The 6,504-nt window shown below is 44.3% G+C and overlaps 1 pseudogene; it reads left to right on the forward strand.

The window, feature by feature from the left end:
- Nucleotides 1-211: 211 nt before the first annotated feature.
- Nucleotides 212-2,021, forward strand: LOC119364150 (annotated as a pseudogene).
- Nucleotides 2,022-6,504: the final 4,483 nt, after the last annotated feature.

The following is a 6,504-nucleotide window of genomic DNA, read 5'->3' on the forward strand; positions in this document are numbered from 1 at the left end:
GGCATGTCCATTTGCATCCTATAGGATTAGCATAGAGGGTTTGATGCAAGTCTTGACTCTTGCAGTCAGCAGCAATCGTGGACTGAAGACCTCCTCATTTGTCCACGTAAGCAATGCATCGCCACTTCCTCCACACACAACACGCCACGTATGCCCGAAGGGTATAACTGTAAATTCGTATGCAAGGAGGCGTGAAGAAGCATCTAAACGCGCAGACGGATTTGGGTGGTGGAGAAAGGGCAGCGGGGAACGGGAAAAGGGATCTCGTCGCAACGCATCATGGAGCTCTCCGCAACCGGCGCTGCTGCCCTCCGGCGATCGTTGGCGTCGGCGTGTCCGGTTGTCCCGAGGGAGAGGAGGAGGGGGATGCCGGCCAGGGTGTCCTGCGTCGGCCGCGGAGGCGGATGCGGGGGATTCGCCGACGAAGCGCACCTCAGGTTCTACGACGCGGCGCCGCGGAAGGCGGTGGAGGCGGCGGCGAGGGACCTTACCAAGCTTCGGGCCATGGGCCTTGTCGCTGGCGACCCGGCCAAGGAGAAGATCCTCTCGGTGAGCCCTCTCCGTCTCTCTTCACCTATCGATTATGTGGTTCTATTCTTCATTTATGCTTCGGATTTGGGTTGACAAGTCTTGATTATTTGTCGCGCAAGGATTTGAATGACGTTGACAATGCTTGATTTGGTATCAAACATAAACACTACTCATCTCCCCATGAAGCTAAACATAAAAATAGATTTAGATTTGTGTTATGTTTCCTCGTAAATCCAGAAAACACAGTGCTTTGATTGAACATGAATTTGGTGGTAAATTAGCTGGCTGGTTTTCTATTGTACTTTTTATGCGACTTATGATAAAGTCAAGCTCTGATTTGCCCGGGATTACGAATACAGGAAGCAACTGAGCTGCTGCTGCAGGAGTTGAATCAGATGAAGGATGCAGAGGACGAGCTGAAGAAGAAGCAGAAAGAGGAGAAGGCTGCGATGAAAGCACCGAAGAAGCAGCAGAAGAAGCCAAGAAGGCCGCGATGAACTGTGGGGATGCCTCCTCTGAATCAAGCGAGAGTGAGTGTGAGGAAGAGCAATCCATGAAAATGAGCTGTGTTGCCACCACATCGATGCCTGCAGTTGACCAAGGAATGGCGATGTCAATGTCAGTGCCCCAAATTGCTGCATCTAACATCGCAACAGCTCCGGCAATGGATTTTGACAAGGCTGCGATGAAGGCCATGAAAAAGAGGGAGAAGGAACAAAAGAAAGCTGCAAAGAAGGCCATGAAGATGAAAAAGGAGGAAGAGAAGCGGATGGCCACACTGAATTCCTGCAAGGATGAAGACAGCTCATGCTCATCGGAGTCCAGCAACAGTGAGTGTGAAGGGGAAGTCGTCAGAATGAGCCGCTGTGCCACCATTTCTGCGCCTCGAACACCACCTGCAAGCACAGTTTTCCCCATCATAGTGCCTCAAATCCCAGACTCCGTTGCACTGGATGCTCAGATCTTTTCCGGGTCTGCAAATGCAATGCAGCACACTGCCACCAGCATTGTGGTTGTCGAAAAACCAGTGCAGAACAGAATCGAGGTCTGCATGGGCGGCAAATGCAAGAAGGCGGGCTCACTCGCCGTCCTGCAGGAGTTTGAGACGGAGGTTGGCATCGGCGGCATGGTGGTCGGTTGCAAATGCTTGGGGAAATGCGGGCTAGGCCCAAATGTGCGGCTGCGCAGCGAGGGCTCTGTACAGAAGAACAGTCCCATCTGCATTGGTGTAGGCTTGGATGATGTCGGCACCATAGTGGCGGGCTTCATCGGAGATGGCGACGTGGGCATGAACTGATAAGATGGTTACCTGGAGCAGGTTCAGGTTGGTATTTACAGACCTGTACTACTACAACTTGTTTTGTCTGGCAAATGTACTACAAAAACTTTGCTGCACAATAATACATTGTATATAATCACGCCCCTGACGAGCTGATGTATGTTCTGAGCTTAATGAGCTGCTGTTTACTATATATATACTCCTTGTTTCATCCAGGAGCCGCGAGCTCGTCGGTTGTCGGTTCTTAGGTTTCTCTTAGTTGTGGTTCTGCCGCTCCGGTTCTTAGGTTTCTTTTAGTCGTGGTTCTGCCGCTCCCGTGCTTATGCTTGGCGGCACGCTGGCGGCGTCCAACAATGCATTTCTGATGTCGTGTTGGTCAGTTTGTATGAGGATTTCCTTCGCATCTTGTAGCGTGTACCATTCGATCGTATGTGTTTATTATAAAGTGAGACCAAAGCCTGTTTCAAAGAAAATGAAAATGAAAATGCATGCAGCATACTTGACGGCCATCACGAAGGAAAACAGCCCCAAGATATTTATCTAGTATTTGTTGATGGCATCGTCAGTATCCATCCGCTGAGGCCACGAAGAAAACACATCACCTGCTTACTGAGGGCCCATCACCATAAGAGAACAACCTCGACCACCTCAAGTATCACCATAAGAGAACAAACTCGACCACCTCACACACGTGAAGGAGCGTCTGGCGACATAGTCAGAGGGCATCACTCAACCAAGATTGTGATTCATAGAAGTTGAATATATAAACAATTTTTCATGACATTAAATAAAAAACAGTAAATAAAACATGATAATCATAATAAATGATGCTTGAATGAATAAACATAAGAGTTAAACTTGTAATGCAATAGGGTATATAAGAGACAAACAACATGTCCAAGTTGACTGCCACAACTACTAGTCCAAACATGATTTCTCACAGAAGGGACAAGAACACATATTGTGCGGTGAGAGAAAAGGCATTCATAGCAATATGTGCGGTGAAAGAAGAGGTATTCATAGCAGCACGTGAAGCCATGTCGGTGAAGAATGCGCTGTCGCTAGGGAAGTACTCCCTCCGTAAACTAATATAAGAGCGTTTAGATCACTACTTTAGTTATCTAAACACTCTTACATTAGTTTACAGAGGGAGTAGTTGTTTGTAGCCACATTGGAGAAGATGCCAACAATCACGCTCTTCAAAAACCTGAACATCCCTCACCCATATAGGACCACAACAGCCGGGGGGGTTGGAGGCCAGCTGTTGTCCTACTGTTTGGTGCACGCCAGAAAGAGGAATGAGTGTTGCCAGGCGGGCGACGGGGAAGGAGCGCGCATATATGCATCCTCTTCCCAACTTCTTAGTGTATGTGGAGAAACCAAATTTATATGTTGGTCCAATACACCCTCCATCGACAGGATGGGACTAAACTTTCCACACTTTCTATGTCATGCATGAATAACCTCATATGGGCCCTATAATATCTTAAGAATTAGTGGAAATTAATAAATGGGTTTGGCCTAGTAATTCCAACAACCCTCCAACAGATTCAGGGGCACACTGTTTTTGCTAACTGTTCCAAAAAAAATTGTTTATACACTTTTTTTTAAAGATCGGTAAGTTGAACTTTCACCCAGGAGTCCATGCTACACTCTTTTTTACAACTTGAACAACTGAGTGTACCTTTAATGACAAGTTTTATGCAAACAAGTTTCATCTTTCACTTTCACGCAATGCCTTGACCGATACTAGGCTTCGAAAGGCTTTCCCGCGGGTGGAGCTTATACGTCATACTCTGGTGCCTTCTCGTAAGTTTACTGAAGAGCACCAAATTCTCATAGGCTGTGACATTCAACAGTGGAAATCATATAAGTATGTTCTTTTATGCTGTTTTGTGCGACGATGACTTTGCATAAATAAGACACATTAAAAATAAAAATCAACTTGCCATACACAATGCTAGGATATGAAACCAGCTAATGTGAGGCCACATACATCGAAAGGATGTAGCTTAGATTTTTCTGGTTCGGTAGAAAAACACGGTTTAATAAGATTATTTTGATCTTTCACTCTTCGTGGATAATAACAATACATTGTCTATTGTTGTTTCATATTACTGATCACTTACGCTTGGCTCTAGACACCTAGAGTCCCACTGTTGCACTTAATATTGACAGATTAAGTCACTAAAATGATTTGTATTTGTGCTCAGCAATGCAAGAGTTCAATTCCTTGATATAATTTCACATTTTTGTTAAATTTGAGTCATGTGCAAGAGTAGAAGATGCTAGCCTATAGTGGATAGAATGTTGTAATGTTTTCCTATGGCCTTTTTTTTCATTTTCTCATCAATATGATCTAGAGAAATATAAGAAGGAAAGCAGTTATGTGAGTGTATTAATTACGACTTATAAATATATCCAATCACCTAGGTGTTCAATTTTACCAGGTGTTTATATTGTTCATGGTACTTTTCTAATGATGGACGGAAGGCCTTTATGGTGTAGTGTATAGGTAAGAAGAAGCTAAAGCAAATGCGATAAAACTTTTGCGGCATCACATGGGAAGAAGGACAGGAGGCTGCTGCGAGGTAACTGGTCATGTTACTATTTGGTGCACCCGCCAAAAAAATGTTACTATTTGGTGCGAGATCAGTCTTTTTCTTGCTCAGCTTGGTTGGGTCTCTTTCTCTTGGGTTTACATTCAACGCTGGGATTTTTTCACTCTTACCTCATATAGTATTTTTTTTGAAACAAGGCAAAAGACTTGTCATTTTCATTGATTAAGAGAGAAGTTTGTGAAATACACGTTGCTCAAGCGGCACAACACTAACTAATTACTCTCGTGGCATTACATTACTCAAATGCTTGGCACCCGCAATAGCCCAAAGCGATGCCTCGTCCTTAATAAGGCTAACAATCGCAGCCACCGGTGCCGCTTTATTTCTAAAAGACACGCACGCTTCTTTCCTTCCAAATCTCCCATCCAATGGATCAAGGATGAGAGAGACTTTCTTTGATGAGCAATATTGATGATTCCTTGCCACCAAGCTTTAACCGTAGGAAAGTTATGCCAATTCGTCGTGTCAACTTGAAGATCCAACCATGAGAACACCTCCTTCCAAACGCGAGTTGCGAATCGACACTTGAAGAGCATGTGGGCCGCCGATTCCTACACTTGGCTACAAAGAGGGCATTGATAATTGGGCCATCCTCTATGTTGGAGTCTATCCGCTGTCTAAACCCTGTTTTGGGTGACCAACCAAGCAAAAAAATTGCATTTGGGGGGTGACCAAACCTTCCAAACCATGTCATGCAAGGGTGAACGAAGATGTCCAGCGAACTGGGTCTTGTAAGCCGACGATGCAGTGTATGTCCTATCATTAGTGAACTTCCACATGATAGAATCACGAACCCAGGTTGTATGCTGACATTGGCTAGCTTTTCCCAGAGAGTGGTGAATTGTTGAATGTGAGTAAGCATCATCCCGTGTTGGGTATCAATGTGGTTAACCCAAGCATTATCCCTCAAAGCATTGTCCACCCTGGCTGCCTTTTTCCGCGAGATCTCGAATTTTTTTGGTGCATTGTCTTTGGGCCTCATCCGCTCAAGCCAAGATGACTCTCAAAATCTTGCTGTTGTGCCATCCCCAATTGTAACCTTAGTGGCCGCCGCGAAGATGTCCCGATCCTTATTGTTGCACGGAGTTCCCAAGGCAAACCAAGCTCTCGGAGGGTCATCCCATTCAAGCCAAAGCCACCTTAAGCGCAGAGCAGTAGCGAACTTTCCTAGGTTACGCAAGGAATACTTTCAGTATGTCCGTCACACATGTTTTCCTGTTATGATGGTGCCAAGTTGTAGTAATACAAAGTTAAAGTCAAATCTTTACTCACAACTAAGCGCTAAACTACGTGTCATCACTAATTTCAGGACCATAATGTCACTTTGATGCTTCTTCCAAGCTTTGACTCCGGAGCCTGACGCAGGTGCCGCAGAGATGTTCGATTTCTTTTCATGGTATCTATAAGTTCCTCACTCAATTTGTGACGCCTCTCGGGAAGCCAACCTCTTGGGCAAGGCTTGACACTTGACACTTGAAGACCATCTTCTATGGTGTGTGTGTACAGATAACATGTTGCAGTTCTTTTGTAGTAGCAGATACTTCACCTTTCCAGCTGTGCTAGCTGTAGCAAATTTAACAATAGCTTATTTTTTAATTCTGGCCCTAAATTGACCATGAGTCTTATGTATGTGTTCATTGATAATATGATGTGTACGATGAATTTTGGCTACAATATACATTTGAATTATGGCTCTAATTTTAATTATTTGAATTATGTTGGATACAAATTTGAATTTGAATTGCGTATTTGTATATGGAATATATAAATATGATGTATCCCTAGGATATTATTCGAATATCTAGTAGGGAAAGAATTGTAGGGGAAATTGTGGGGTGGCACAATTCATATGGACCCCACAATCTTTCCCTATGTTTTATGCCCATAGGTAAAGAGAGTTTCCCTAGGGGAAGAGGTCTTTCCCGATTATACTACACCTAAGGTTCTTTACCTAGGGCGAGCTCTAGGTAAAGTCTTTCCCTATTGTTCTTTGCATTTCACCTAGGGTATATGGATTGAGGTAAAATGTGGATTTCTAGTTGTGTTACCACTATGGATAATTTTAAGATCGAG

The sequence above is a fragment of the Triticum dicoccoides genome, chromosome 1A (genome assembly GCF_002162155.2).
Source record: "Triticum dicoccoides isolate Atlit2015 ecotype Zavitan chromosome 1A, WEW_v2.0, whole genome shotgun sequence".
NCBI classification, from domain to species: Eukaryota; Viridiplantae; Streptophyta; class Magnoliopsida; order Poales; family Poaceae; genus Triticum; species Triticum dicoccoides.